Source organism: Rosa chinensis, chromosome 2 (assembly GCF_002994745.2).
Source record: "Rosa chinensis cultivar Old Blush chromosome 2, RchiOBHm-V2, whole genome shotgun sequence".
Lineage (NCBI taxonomy): Eukaryota > Viridiplantae > Streptophyta > Magnoliopsida > Rosales > Rosaceae > Rosa > Rosa chinensis.
In genome coordinates, this window is record NC_037089.1 from 68,719,544 (window position 1) to 68,735,957 (window position 16,414).

A 16,414-nucleotide genomic window follows, 5' to 3' on the forward strand; every position below is an offset into this window, starting at 1 on the left:
GGAGGTATCAGGCATTTCAGAAGGGTGCATGGGAATGGGGACAACGGGGTGGGAGGAAGACGAACATATTGCTTGGTGTATGGAGAGTCTCTTGACATACACCACGGAAAATGTACATAGTTCAGCCACTCGGTATGTACGAGCTATATATATGATATCTATAGATATAGATAAAATTTCATATCAGTTTATTCACTTATTGTACGTATGTCTAATTTTTTATCCCATGCTTTGAAGCTGTAAAATCAAAAGTCCCGTGATTTATAACATATACGGATGCAGAGGTGTCAAATGGCTAACAAATTGTAAATTTAGTTGCTGAGAATTCAGGTGTAATTTTTTTTATCAACAATGCTTGTTTGTTGCTAAGTTCCAAAGTTCTCATCTCACAATAGCTAAACTGACACAGTAACTAGTGTTCAGGCTAATGACTAAAATCAAATTGCATAAAATTGGACAATGACTAAAATCACAGTAACTAATAGTCCAGGCTAAGGAAGAATTTATTTTGCATAAAAAGACTCCCCCAGCAGAACTAGGTTATTTTGAGCTAATGATCGATCTGGATACACAATTACACTTATCAGTAGTTTATTCTAATCATAGTCTGGGAGGGGGTGTTGGCCACTTTGGGATCACAAATGGGAAGACGCCTCTCCCAAAACGAACCGTACTTCTATATGGAATGGTTAATGTAGTTCCCTTTATCGCTCTTTCAGAAATATTGCATGCTACAATGTGGTCAAACAATTCTAGATAAAGTATATCTTCATTATTTGGATCGAAAGCCAGCACCATGATTGAGTCAAGCAAAGGGGTCTTCGAGTAGAATCCCCATTCGCGAGTTACTGGATTTCCGAAAACCATTGTGCTCAGGTCAATGATGCCTGTCAAGTTATACCAATCATTTACATCGTCATCAACATCATCTTTCAATTCCCACACACTCATACACGGCATAGGGACGTCAATAGTTTCATGAGAGAGTGAAATAATCAAAATAACCCCCCCTACTTAGACAGTAATTGGGCAGTCCCACTGCCACTTGATGCGGGGTGTCTTATATAAGTCTCTCTCATTTTCTCCTCTTAGACCCTAGTTAACTACAAAATTCTTGACATATTGATTGAGAATGTTGCTCGATAAAGTCATCGTCATTAATTAAGATGCCCACCGATATCAATTCTTGTTAAAATCTTGATATGTACTTGTGAGTTGTGACACTAAATCACCACTACTGTTGATGATGGGTACTCAATACTGTAGGTAAAAGCAGTGATTTTTTTTACGACAATAAAAGTAGTGAGGTTACATCGATCACTTTCAGTCGTTCTTTTCTCTGCTTAAAAGGGCAAGACAAGAAGTGAGTAGACAATTTTGACTGCATTGGTTAGCTAGGTCTGCTCCAACTAATCCAACCTATGAAATTATTATCCATGACCGTACATAGAAATTATACGTGAAACTAAAAAGACGAGTACGTCGTAGCTTCAGACCCAGTTGTGAAGCTATGATCAGATTAGTGCATCTCTATTATTGATTTCTCCTCTGAGAATCGCTCACAGCACAGATAATATGTATCGATCAGCTAGTGCATGTTTGGGAGAGATCAGTATATATGTATAACCCAGCTTTACATTGTATATATGATGAGGACATGCTTGTTGGCCTGAGATGACGACTAGGGTTAGGGTTTATGTTTCATCAATGGATGAAGATGAAGATTTTGGGAGGGCAAGCTTTCTTGAATCTCTAAGTACTGACTCGTACTACAATTGCGCGCTTGTTTTAGCGAAATTGGTTTTGCACTGGTGAAGGGGCTATTAACTGACATTGGATCGATTGATTTTTAGTGGATTTTACTTCTACTTTTGCTTTATTTTGAATATTTACGCTCTAAATTAGTCCACATAATTAAAATCTCCTCATATTATGAACACGCTTTGTTTACACGGGTCGTACAAGGCATTGGTGTAGGACTGTAAGTGGTATTAATTCTAACTGTGATCTGGTGTGATTGTTGAACGTATCCTCTCTCAGTCTCTCCACATATGCAATTCCACGAACATGGCACTGAAAGCTCCATATATAAACCGATTGTTCTTAATTAATGACCTGGTTGGCTGGTTTAATTAGTCTTGTTCTAATATTCATTGTTCTTAAACGATTTATCTGTCTAAATTCAAATGTGAAAAATAATAATGCAGTTAAAATGAGTTTATTAATTTACTTATTGATTACTTTCCACCTTTAAAATTTAACAGTTGAGCAAAACTCAGAAATCAATTGAACATTTGCACAAAACTCTTAGTTAGCTAGCTTAAAATGGCATAATCTGAATGGGTTAGTGATGAGAAACTAAGAAAGGTACGTGCTTACTATCTGGTTTAGAATATATGTTGCAACAATCTGTTCAATTTTCTTTTGTAGCTTTCACCCTGATGATGTGTACATGAACCGGGCAAATAGATAATTATTCAAAATAATTCAGATTCATAGTCACCAACAATTAAAGTAAAGTGACAAAATGCCATTGATTGTTCAGTTTCTACAAGATTTGGATTTTGCATTCATGATGTAAATGCAGGCTTTCAATCTCAATCGTGACAGCTGACAAATATTATAAAATCCAATATCTGACTTGCCGTGAAAAACTGGGATGTGTTCGTCATTCTTCAATTACTTCTTTGTTCTTCACACAGTTGGCCGGTGCAAGATGAAATCATGCATTTTATAAATTCAAGCAAGCCTAGCCTCTTTCTTAATTCATTAGGTTGGCCACTAACTAGTAAATTGATGACCACATTCGTATGCATGAGGTTATACAGCAAGAGGATAAAACTTCAGATATATTTTTCATATGATATTTATAGTAGTATATTAGTCACGTTGTAGTGTTAAAAAGGATGTACAGTGTATTAATGCATTAAATATAGACTATCTATTTATAGTAGTAGATCAGTTTCTTTATACTAATTAAGTCGAATTCGTCTCAATGCATGAAGGTGGTCGACATTTATATCGAATTTATCTATTGATACACGTACTAATTAATACCCTGTAGATAAATCCTTGAATGTATTTGATCAAAAATTAAGTTAATTATATATATATATATATATATATATATGTATACAGATCCTATCTAGAGAGGAGCTCCGCTTTGAAATTACCGTGTGAAGTTCGAGTTTTGAGTCACTTTTCAGTCGCATATCCACATCTCGACAGTTCAGTTTTTAGATCCTAGTGTATAGATCATTTTTGCAAATTTTCAACCAAATTGATTATCGTTAAGGTATCTAACTTACTTAAACCTATGGATGAACTGAATTTGTCCAACCTGAATCGTAATAGCTTTAAGGCAATTATCAATGCCTTAACGATGATCAATTTGGCTGAAAATTTGCAGAGATGATCTATACACTAGTACCTAAAAACTGAACGGTTGAGATGTGGATATGCGACCGATAAGTGACCAAAAACTCGAATTTCACAAGGTAATTTCAAAGCGGAGCTCCGCTTTGGATATGATCTGTATATGTATATATTAGATCATATCCAGAGTAGAGATTCGCTTTGAAATTAAAGTGCGCATTTAAAGTTTAAGATCACTTTTTGGTCGCATATTCACATCTCAACCGTTTAGTTTTTAGATACTAATGTATAAATCATCTCTGCAAATTTTCAGCCAAATTGATGATCGTTAAGGTATCTAACTCGCTTAAACTAATGGACGAACTGAATATGTCCAACCTAAACCATACTAGCTTTAAGGCAGTCATCAATGCATTAACGATCATCAATTTAGCTGAAAATTTGCAGAGATGATCTATACATTAGTACCTAAAAACTGAACGGTCGAGATGTGGATATGGGACCGAAGAGTGACCCTAAACTCTAAATACTCACTTTAATTTCAGAGTGGAGCTCCGCTCTAGATAAGATCTGATATATATATATATATATATATATGTATGTATCAACATTTTTTTCAGAATAAGTTTTCATGAATAATTTAGTGTTAGATGAAACAAATGTATTTAATTCATATATAGCTAGTGGAAGAATTATTATCCATACAATATTAGTAGAAGAAGAACCCTTAATGATGTATTTATTATGCATGATGTAGTTAATTATAGGTATATGTATATACACACACACAAGTACGAGAGATTAGTTATGCTTTAATAAGTTAGTGGTATCATATTCTTCCATTAATTAGAGGTTGAAGTGATGGTTTGGTCTACGATCGTCCAATGTCGATCTCCATGCACATGCATTGTTTTGGCTTTCCGGCAAACCCTTGTTAGTCGGTCCATTAAACTATTAGTCCCCATGCAGCACCGGTAACTTAAAGGATAATTAAGCTTTCAATTCATTGCTGGACAAAAACATCGATCAAAGTTGCAGATCAATCCGTTTAATTTATATATAAGGGTCCTGCTAGCTTAAACCTGAGGATAATAAAATGCCAATCTTTCCCAATAGCACCACGTACCCATACATATCTGCATGAATATTAGTTTTAACTTTTAACCTATGGATGATATCAGATCAGTTCAGACTTCAGACCAGGTCTCTCTTTTTTTCAACCAGACAAACTAATAAAGGCCCCAGTGGTTTTCGATTACAATATAGAATTCTAATTAGAAGGGTAAATCCAACACACTTCATACTAAAGTTAGATCTCCGAATCCTCATCATGAATCACGGTATTAGGTCAAAAAGAAACAACTTGCGCTTTCTTTTCTTCCCATTAACTTTCTACTGTGCCCTCGACAACGATTTTACCATGTGTGTGTGTTTGTATATGCTTATACTTTTCACTCCTATGCGGGTTTTTGTGAGTTAGAGCTAAAGTTTTGACAGTGGCTAGCTTTGAACAATCGATGGAGGTTCCATTGTTTACCATAAAAAGTGAAACCGGCAAAAGCTCAACTGATTGAATGAAACACTCTCTTTGTTGAATTCTATCTATTCCTAAAGGCCATGGCTTATAAAACTTAAACATTTTGAAGGCAGCTCAAAATATTAAAAGGAAATCAAACATACAATTTACGATGACAAAAAACTTTGTTCGTATTACTATTACTGATCTGTAATAAATTCGTTGGTAAAGAGACCTAATAAGTTTACTTATTAATAAATCTGTAATTATTACATTTCGACTCTCCTACTCTTCTTCTTATAAATAGTAGTACGAATGAAAAGATTGCATAGTATGTGAGAAAGAGACATCGCTGAAATCAATATATGTACGTAGACACGTATTACCGCCAAAAGCTCAAATTGATTGTGACTTTTGTGAACCAAAGAATCAAAGATGGACGAAAGAGGACTATGCAGTTCTAAATAAGTTAACGTACAAGATCTAATTGTAACCAGCTAACCATATGAATAAGGAGATAAAAGGCTTGCACATAAGATTTAAGGCAAAGTTTTATTTAGGGATGACAAAAATCCTCAATGGGGCAGAGCTTTATTGGATACCCACCCCTAATGGGGGGAGAATTTGGGGATAAATGGAGAACGGGGATGGGGATCCCCAATCCCCACTATCTAAGATCGGGGATGAGGCGGGGCATATGATCTCCATCCCCAAACTCGCCCAAATGATATATTAATATATATAATTTATATATATATATATATATTTTTTTTTTATAATATAAATTACAAATATATATATATATATATATATATTTACTATTTTAATGACTACACTTTTACTTTAATGGTGTTTGACTTTTGCATTCACTAAATTATTATTTATGAATTTAATCATGTTTTAATTCTACTTTTTTATTTTAAAAAAGACAATATGAGAAAAAATTTATTCTATTTTTTTAAAATTCTTATTGGGTATTTAGGGCGGGTTTGGAGGCTTCATCCCCAGCCATCTTATATTTTTTGTCTTCATAAGGCCACCTAATGCTTCAATTTTGTCTCCAGTTGACAAATTTACCCTTCTACCTTATCTAAACAAGCTGAAATGTTCTGCTCCACTCTCTCTCTCTCTCTCTCTCTCCCTCCCTCCCTCCCCCCCCTCCCTTCAGTCCTTCACAAATCCACACGACACTGTTGCCTCTCTTTCTCCTCTTTCCAAACCCAAACGACTCGGTTGCAGACCTCAAACCTCAGACCTCACAAGCTCGCCGGCAAAACATCTGATCGTCGACGGCAAGCAATTCGAGCCTAACCCGAAACATCTGGTTCTCCATAAGCAGGTAAACCTTCGGATCTTGGATCGCGGTTGCAGTGGATTGAGCTCGGATTGAGGTCGGGAGATCCGTTGTTTCGGTTAACGGCGAGAACGAGGTCTGTTGTACTCGTGGTCGAACGCCTGCGAGTCCAAAGTGTAGCGCAGCCGTAGTCAAGAAGCTTCAGCGAGCTGAGGTCGTGGATCCGGACGATGACCTTCGACGACCAGAAGCCTGGAACCTCCGGTCTCCACTCTGTAACTTGATTCGGTGAATTCTGGCACTGTTATCCATGATCTCGTATTAACAAATCACCAGATTAGTCATGTTGTGATTGAAATTATTCCATTCTGATTGAAATTGTTCCAGTTTGAAATTGTTTCATAATTGTATGATAGAATGAGAATTGTTGAAGTTTCTGTTAAGAAGGATTGTCATTTTGTTATGGTATAGATGGATGAATGTGATGATTACTTTATCAAGTTCTTGAGTCATGTTTGTTTGAAGTTGAAATAAAAGTAATTTGATTCAAGTAGTGGACATTTTCAATTTATATTTGTTTGATGTTTCATAGTAGCTTCTGTATTGGTTGGGAACAGATTTCTTAGTCATTGTGAGTAGCGTTATTAGTCTTAATTTAAGGGATTAGCTTTTGTGTTACTTGGTAGTAGATTTTGTTATTGGTAAGAATAGATTTTGTTGTTTGTTTGAGTAGCTTTTGATGTTATTGAGAGTAACTTTTGTTGTTGATTAGAGTAGCTTATGTTGGTGGTGATGGTAGTTTTTGTTGTTGGTAAGAGTAGTTTTTGGTGTTGATAAGAGTAGTTTTAGTAGTTGGTGAGAGTAGATTTTGTTATTTGTGAGAGCAGCTTTCTCATGTTGGTGATAATAGTTTTTGTTGTTGGTAAGCGTAGCTTTTATTCTTGGTAAGAGTATCTTTTGTTGTTGATAAGAGTAGCTTTTAGTGTTGATGACAATAACTTTTCTTATCTCGTCGAAACTCTCATTGGAGTAGCTTTTGTTGTTGTTAAGAGTATCTTTTGTGGTTAGTAGCTTATACTATTGATGATAGTAGCTTTTCTTACCTCGCTGGAAATCTCACTTGAGTAGTTTTTATTGTTGGTAAGAGTAACTTTTGGTGTTTGTGACGGTAGATTTTATTATCTCACCGAAAGCTGTCGAAAATCTCAGTAGTAGCTTTTGTTGCTGGTGACAGTAGTTTTTGTGACCTCTTTGGAGGTCACTGGAAATCTCACCAGAGTAGCTTTTGTTGCTAGTGACAGTACCTTTTGTTGCTAGTGATAGTAGCTTTTGTGACATTGCCGGAGGTTGCCGGAAATCTTATCAGAGTAGCTTTTGTTGCTAGCCACAATAACTTTTGGTGTTAGTGACAGTAGTTTTTGTGGTCGCCGGAGTTCGCCGAAGGTCAGTCGGAGACTAGTCGGAGTTCGCCGAAAGTTGGTCGGAAGTTGGTCGGAGACTTGCCGGAGTTGACCTGAGACTCACCGGAGGAGAGAGAAAATGATTGTTAACTTTTTACTGTAGTGGAATTTATGTAAATATGTTAATTTTTATATCTAAAATATAACTTCTTTTTTAATCAAGTGGCCTTATGAGAGAAAAAATTAATTGGTGGCCTTATGGCTAAAAAAACATTTAAAGATGCATTTATATGTAATTAACTCATATTTTTATTGGGGATGGAGGTGGAGAATTTCCTCGAAAATAGGGATACCATCTCAATCTCCATCTCCATCTCCAACGCGCCCATTGCCATCCTTAGTTTTATTGGGCTAGCTAGCTAGGTGATGTGATCGTAATTTTGGCTTAGCTCGATTCTTCTGCTAAAATCTTGGAGCCAACTTGTGAGAGGTACCACGAAATTAAAGTAAAGATAGTGGTAGGTTGGCCTGTCATTGGTTTGCCACCCACAAAGTTATATATAGCTAGTTTCCATCACATTTTGTCGACCTAAGTTTAGGCCTGATAACATGCAATTTGGGTCCCCTGCTATATCCAAGTCATCCGGAAATCCAAGTGTCACGATTCTAATTTGCTTGCAGATTTGAGTTACAGAGATTTTTTTTTTTTGTATTTTTTTTTTTTTTTTTGGCAAGAAAGTCTCTCGGATAGAGATGGAAGCTGAAGAATAGAATCCATCTCTTTATGTTATTGTCTTCGTTCATGAATTTTTTTTTTTTTTGAGAGAATGGTCTTCATTCATGATTTAACGTCATATATCACAAATTATAATATAACAGAAAACAGTCTGTAGTAAAATAATAATTTCTTCAATATTCTATCAAACTTTAGCACTATCAACTTATCAAGCCAATTGTTAAGGCTGTTCAAGCTGTGACAGTAGAAGATCATGACTTCTCTACTTTGGGAATTATTGTTGAAGAAATTAAAGACTTGCTAGGTGATTTGCTTTTTATGGGTATTCATCATACTTATGGGACTACTAATTATGTTGCTCATAGACTAGCGTAATTTGGTTTTGATTCTGACATTCAAATGGAATGTATGGTTTGCTCAAGCTCCACAGTGTGTTTTGGCTGCCCTACAAAACGATTGTAATCGTATAAATCATTAATACAATTTCATCTTTACCTAAAAAAAAAATCAAGCCAATTGTTAAATTAGTAATATTTCTCTAAAAAATATTTCAAATTTAAAATATAATCTGTGATAAGGTACTACTATACCATACTAAAGAGTAAGCAGTTTAGCTAAAAAAGGGAGACCATGGTCCCTTTTTTATGGAAAAGCCAAAGTTTTATTTGAATATCCAAATTATTACAGTTTTGCTCAAATTAAAACACAAGAAACTATTTCATTCACGAAAATGTTACTGACTATCAAGATTATGATTATCTTGTTCTTACATTGTTGATCTGAGATATTATATGGACCGCCCACATTAATTATTACAGTGACTTGTAATCAATAGCTGATCTAAGTCAAACTGTACGTCAAAGTGATTAAAACACAATGTTTGAGATACACACACACACACACACACACGGAGCCGTTCAAGAGTGGACGTCCGAAACCTAAAAAAGTGCGAACGTCGCTCCTCCGGCCTCGATCAAGCTTTGACGGCGCCAGGGCCGGCCCTGTGAGTTTAGAGGCTCAAGGCGGGAAAAAATTTGAGGCCCCAAAATAAATGCTCAAACATTACAAAAGAAAACAATATCCCAATTTCAAAGTATCACTGAAATATGACTCGTCTTGCATTTTTAGATGCAAAGGTACTAATCAAATTTACATAATCAAGTTTTCCAACAATATCTTTTTCAATAGATATCATAGCCAAACCACTCAATCTCTCTTGTGACATAGTAGACCGAAGGTAAGATTTGATCAATTTCAACTTAGAAAAACTTCTTTCTGCAGAGGCAACTGTGACTGGTATAGTTAGCAAAATCCTATAAGCAATCCAAGCATTTGGATAACAGCCATCAACTTCTTTTATATAATTCAACACATCAATAGCTCTTGTTGTTTCATTGGGTAAATCTTCACTCAACATTCGTAAGTCATGATATAGATCATCTTCATTAAGATCAGAAATCTCACCATGCTTCAATAAATTTGTAAGGTTAGCACAAAAACTCTTCAAACTATCTCTATCTGCAGACCTTAACTTATCCAAATCAAACAAAAGCCCAAAATTCTCTTCAAAAGTCTTAAATTGCTCAAACCTGGTTTAGAAAAAAAGAAGAAGATGAAGTTCAATAAACTATATAAACATGTCACACCCAAAACAACGGTTTCTCTGCTTGGATATCATTAAGTTGGATAAATTAAGTGGTAGGTACAGAGTTGTTCAATTTGAAGAAACTCACATCGATGATCTTGTAATACAAGAGTGTGCTCACAGTTACTTGGTCAGTGACATGGTCAGTTACGTGACCAGTTACAATTACTTGGTCAGTGACATGATCAGTTACGTGACCAGTTACATGACCAGTTACAGTTACTTGGTCATGACATGGTCAGTTACTTAACCAGTTACATGACCAGTTACAGTTACTTGGTCAGTGACATGGTCAGTTACATGACCAATTACTTGGTCAGTTACATGGTCAGTTACGTGACCAGTTACATGACCAATTACTTGGTCAGTGACATGGTAGTTACATGGTCAGTTACGTGACCAGTTACATGATCATCAGCTTGCTCAAAACATCATGCTCATTAACTGTTATAAATCATGATTTCATAATTACATGTTTCAAACCAAAATTGAAAAGGAATGGAATACAAGAGGCCAAGAGCATCAAAAACACAAATAGAGAATGAAAAAACTAAAATTTCTTCAAAATCGAAAATAAAAACCTTCAAAGATCTTACCTTTTTGCGTTTTTGGAAGATAAAATCAACTCTTCAATCTCTTGAATTTACTTTTTCATCTGATCCTCTCAATCACAATTGGATTTTCGATAGCCACCGAGGAAACCTTCTGAGATGTTCAATCACAATTGGATTTTTGTCTTGGATTGAGAAAGAGCTTCAAAAACTTGAACTTAGAAAGAGGAAAATCATCTCCTCTCTGCTGCTTTGCGTCTCAATCTGATGGAACTATGGAAGTATTGAAAACAGAGGGCCATGTTGCGTGTACGAAGACACAAAGTGGTTTAGATTGATTCTGTTTTTTTTTTTTATCTGCATGCCTACATAATAAAATTTTTTGAGGCCCCTAAAATATGAGGCCCTAGGCTTGGGCCTGCTTCGCCTAGCCTCAGGGCCGGCACTGGACGGCGCTGCAGGGCTTGCCTGAGGGGGGCTAGGGGTCTGAGAAGCCGGTCTGCAGTCGGGTGGAGTCGCTGGAGATGAGGTTGCGGAGCTGCCGAGAACCTTGCAGTTGTAGGTCCGGCCGCTGCCCAGAACGTGCAACCTCAATCTCCTCTGACCTCGATCGCTGCCCAGAACGGTCAGGGATGCCTCCGGCCTCCCTCCTCCAAGCCGCGCGCTCCTGGAAGCTGCTGCTGCGTCGACGTCCTCACTTTAGCGACAGTGCGAACGTCTGCCTGTGATCAGGCCTGTATATACTCTGTGTGTGTGTGTATATATATCAGATTTGCTTACATAAGGGACAATTTTAAGGGACTGTGATGGACAAATGCATCTTAATCACATGTATTAAATACAAAAGCAGAAATTATAACAACTTCAAAATGTGCATTTATTTTCAACCGTCAGATTCTCTTGTCCCTTACAGTCCCTTAAAATTTGTCCCTAAGGTGAGCAGGCCTTATATATATATATATATATATATATATATATATATATATATATATATATATAAATACAGCAAGGTTCCAAAGAGGACGTCCTTGCTATACATAATCTGCGGATGGGTTGCGAACAGCCGTCCGTTTCTTTAAATGAAAACCAACGGCTCAGATCGATCTCTTCCCAAAGAACAACGCGGGTCGAAGTACAAAGCCTCAGACGAACTGTAGACTATCCACTTCGATGCAGCCAAGGACGTTGGTTCTCCATCTCAACTCCACCCAAAATCCAGGTCTTCTCCTTTCCAAATACTAGAAACTCATCTCCGGAGTGATTCTACCGGCGACGCCCGATATCAGTCCCCGCCGAACCTTGTCATCTCCTTAGTCCTCCTCACTGCTGCCGTTTGGGTTCGACGATGAAGCGGTCAACGAAGCTCATCACCGGTGAAGACCCCGATGAAGGTCCCCAAGTCGCCGTATAAGGTAAAGCTTTGAGTTTTCTGAGTTTGAAGATTTGGGATTACTGAGTTTGAAGATTTGGGATTACTGATTTTGTTTTTGGGATTACTGATTTTTCTGCAATTATCTACAGGTGACTCCTGCTGTGAAGAGCCTTCAGCAAAAGTCCAATTCATTGTTCTCTTATGAGCTTCAAGAGATTGTCCATGCTAAGGCAGAGGTCAGTAGTTATCACGGACGTCCTCTTTGGGATTTTTCAGATTTCATATTTCAGATTTTGAGGGTTATGGATTTTGTGGTGTGTGTGATTTTTCAGGTTTTGGATTTGCAAGATGATTTCAGTTAATGTCTGAGGATAGTTGTTCATCATCTCATTTCGTAGAATAATGTCTCAAACATATCAGTTAACTACCACAAAACATGCTCTCTAAGGTAAGCTTTGAGCTCTCTGTATTTAGTTTTTTTTTTTATTTTGCACCTGATTTGGTCAGTTTAAGGGATATGGATTTTGTGGTGTGTTTGATTTGTTGAGAAATAGCTACTGTGATTGACAACCCTGATGAGGCAGGTAAACATTTGAAGGACAAGAAAAATGGCCACTACCATCATCATAGACAGGGTCACAATCATTACTCAGGAGAGGAGAAAGATCACCATCATCGGGATTCAGTTAAGCACATCAAAGACCACAGTAGAAATGGAACTGATGACATTTATGATGGTCCTGATTGTGAGCCCCGGAAAAGTTCATCGAGTTGAAGTGGAATATTTCGATAATTTATTTATCGATCTCAATAATTGTCAAAGTGCTCGAGGAAATTTTCAGAAATTTTCATAAAGTGAAATCCTCGATTTAAGGATTGGATGATAAAGTGCACGACACGACGAGTTCGTGGGACTTTTCGGGAGATTTTTCGGATACCCGACCTATTTGTTATGATTTTCTGAAGTTTTGGGATTTTAGAAATTAATTCAAGAAATAGAAGACAGGTGGAGCGATCCTAGCCATCCACCTCTTCCACCGCTTCATCAGGGACGTCCACTGTTAATTGGGTTAGTTTATATATATATATATTAAAGAAATAGAATTTCTACGGTGCGATCTGGACCATTGATCAAGCACCGCTTCATCTTGGCCCTTGAATAGAATTGAGATTAGGGTCTTTATATTCCTTGATCAGATCAAGGATGGGGATCAATTCCAGAAAACTCGAGAGAGAGAGAGAGAAAACCCGAGTTCTCCGACCCGGAACGCGACCGCGACTGGGTCCGACGGAAAACGCCGTCCGGCCACCTCTCCGCGGCGGACCACCGGCAACAGCATCGTCTCGGTGGCGCCTACGTCCCTGTGGTCTCAGATTGCCCATGCACCGGACGGGGAGGGAGAAACGTCAGTGAGAAGGTCTGAGTCTCTCCGGCGAGTTCTGCAATTTCCGGCCACCGTCGGAGCTAAAAGTGGTATGAAAAACTATCCCCTCGTCATGCTCTACAACCCAGCATACTTAGTTTTTCAATTCGATCAAGTTTTGACAAATTGGTTTCTGGGTTGTTTCGGGTTCGACGTCATGGTTGCCGCCGGTGACTTCTCCGACACTTCTGGGCTTGGTTTTCGTCTAGATTGCGTCTATTGAGGTGAAATTGGGAGGCTTGCTGGGTCGATTGCATCAGAAGCATTAGTTCATCATCAGTTGAGTTTCGGCAGTGAGTCGATTTGGTCGGAATTGATTTTCCAAGGTAAATTTGGAATTCTGAAACAGAATCGTTCTTCTGTCGAATTCTAGTTGTGAATTTGGGTTGGTGTATTTCCGATGTTGCTTCATTTGCTCTTAGAGTAGTAATCGGAAGTTAGGGAATTGAAATTGGCTTGGTACGGTGAAGTTGATATCTCTCTGTGAATCTGTCATGTTGTCTTACTCTGGGTGTTTGGAGCTTGTGAATGAGTTGTTGTTTCTGTGTTGATATTGTAATTGTGGACTGAGATTGGTTGCATCTGTTGTGGGTATTGGAACTTTGTAGTCAATTGATTGTGGTGGAGCTCGGGTTTGTCCGAAATGTGTGTTTAGCTTGTTAAGTGTTGTAGTTAGCAAGCTGGAATATGCCTTGACTTGATTGTAGTTGATGGTTGAATGGGTATTGTGTTGCATGTTTGAAGTTGTGGCTATTGTAAAGAAATTGTGAATTGGTTGTGGAAATTAAAATAAAAAATGTGGTGAAGCTATAAAGTGTTGGGTGTCCATAGTAAATTACTATGTGGCGAAATTATTAAGTAGAGAAAAGAAATTATATTCATTGGGGGGCCCTAGTAAATCGGGTGCTCTTAATGAATATTTTTGGTCGATATCGTAATTTTAAGTAATTGTTCGGTAATTTGAGTTAATTATCGAACTAGTCTCGATTGGTCAAACAATGGTCAAAAGTGGTCAATCCTGGTCAAACCAGGAAAAATTGGTTGGACGATTTGTTAATCGTCGAAATTTCCTATAATTGTTCAATGTGATATTAACGGTTGAAATGTCGGAATCTAGGACTCCAGTTACCCGAGGAACAGAAGGTTCGTAACTCTCGGAATACGTGAGAGAACGCATCGGAATCCAGGTAGGGATTCAGGACTCTCCTCGGTTTGTGAGTTTCTTTTATATTTTATTAATGTGATGCATGATAAGTGGTATGGGTTGGTTATGTAAAATGCAATGCATACTAACCAATCCGTGAGAAAATGTGTGATGGCTTGAGAGCGAAAGGTGGCTCTGACTTCCTTGGGTTCGATCCCCTTAACCTCCGGAGGGTTAGCTATACCGGTCGTCCGAGTATCTGCAATCACGGACTCGGTACGTGTGTATAGCTAGGTAGTGGACGTTCTCGCTACGCTTACCTGGTGATAAAATAATTTGAGGTAAGGTCGTGTAGTGGGTCTATGGGACCGGCCATCAGGTAATATTGGGATTTGGCGCCGTGTTTATTTAAGCATCATGCATCGGTTTTCAAGTTGAAAAACCTTAAAGTTTGTCGTTCTTTTAAATATTTGGTTTAAATATGTTTTCATACTGGGCAGCCCAAATATTTGTTTATTGGTTTTGAGTCTATTTGAGGTAGAGTTCCTGTTGAGCAGCGAGGACGAAAGCTCACCCCCTACAACAGTATGGATGCAGGTACTGTGCACTGGTGACGGGACAATAGCGGATGGAGCTGGGTGTGCAGAACAAGTTCGGTAAATTACCGTGTGAACCTTATTCTACATTCTATTTCTCGAACTTTGGTTCTGGAGCTTCTTGTTACCTAGTCTCGTGTCATCATTTAGTTGAATTCTCTTCCATTGAAATCTATACCTCGTGTGATCCTTATCCAAGTACTGGAAGAGTGAAATAGATTTCAGCAACTCAAGTTTTTCACCTCAAAAATATCGGTAGCTTCCGCTGTGTTTCGCAAAAAGTTTTCTAACAAAATGCCTAGCGGTCCTCTAGAATGTGAATCGAGCTTTCGGTTTATATTTTAGAGCCCCGCGGCACTGTGACGTGCCCAAGCTGGTGAGGTGCGGTTTGGGGCGTTACAGAAAGTGGTATCAGAGCAATGCTTCCGAGTTTTCGATTTCAACGATTTAAAAACCTCTGCTACCGAAAAAGTTTCTGTCGGCTCGTTAAAATTTCCAAGTCTTGGTAAAACGTTGACTTGGGAAATGGTTGTTCAAGAACGTGTTTCGGAAGTCGGAACCTTTGACTTGAAAGGTTGTTAGAAATTCTACCTAACATTTGAAAAGGTTTGACTTCCCGTTACTGTTCAAAGGTTTTGGTTTTCGGTGTTTACTATTTACGTGCTTAAACCCGTACCGACTTTGAAATGTGTTTTGTCGAAAAGACACTTTTAACTGAAAAAGGGAAGTTTTAGCGGAAAAATTGTTGTTTACCCTTAACGTGGGTTTTTACATTTGAGGTTTTCAGAACAAAACCTTGTACTAATTTAAACAGTTTTTCGAAGTTTGTCTAGAGTCTTGATTTCTGGTTACATGGGAGATTTTAGGAATTTCTTTACCATGAAATTCCGGTTCACTCCTTCGTAGTGAGAAATGATTGTTGCTAGTGTGTGTTCATATAATTACAACTCTTCACGCGGTTTAGGGCCCGACTGGCCACCGGATCCCCCTAATGTATATCGCGGTTGAAAGTTGTTAATTACTGAATACAACTTGCGATAAATAAATGACTCTGGAGTTATTCTCCGAAACTTCGACGTGTTGTCAGTCGGAACTATTGTTTGTTTTCTTTTTGGATTCCTTAATCCGAAAATCGTTATCCCTTCTTCGAAAGGTTGACTTATGTTCCGACTTGTCTTTGTAATTGACCTTGTGTTTGTGTGATTTTCTGTCATTTTAAATGTTGTGTTGAGATATTGTTGGATTCACTTACCGATTCGGTTGTTTGCCATCGCTCGGTTAAGTGAATCCGGTTTGTTAAACGTTGGACTTGGTAATTGATTCTTGCTTGGATATCCTGTCGAGTCTAGTTTACTTGATTG

At 37.8% G+C, this 16,414-nt stretch overlaps 1 long non-coding RNA gene across 3 annotated transcripts; it reads left to right on the forward strand.

The window, feature by feature from the left end:
• The first annotated feature begins 13,100 nt into the window (after positions 1–13,100).
• LOC121051721 lies at positions 13,101–15,177 on the forward strand. Of its 3 annotated transcripts, none has more exons than XR_005806630.1 (3): positions 13,101–13,639; positions 14,431–14,500; positions 15,044–15,177. It is a non-coding gene; the product is annotated as an uncharacterized LOC121051721 (long non-coding RNA). The 3 variants fall into 3 exon arrangements; XR_005806632.1 differs by having other exon boundaries at positions 14,439–14,500; positions 15,055–15,113; XR_005806631.1 differs by having other exon boundaries at positions 15,055–15,107.
• The last annotated feature ends 1,237 nt before the right edge of the window (positions 15,178–16,414 follow it).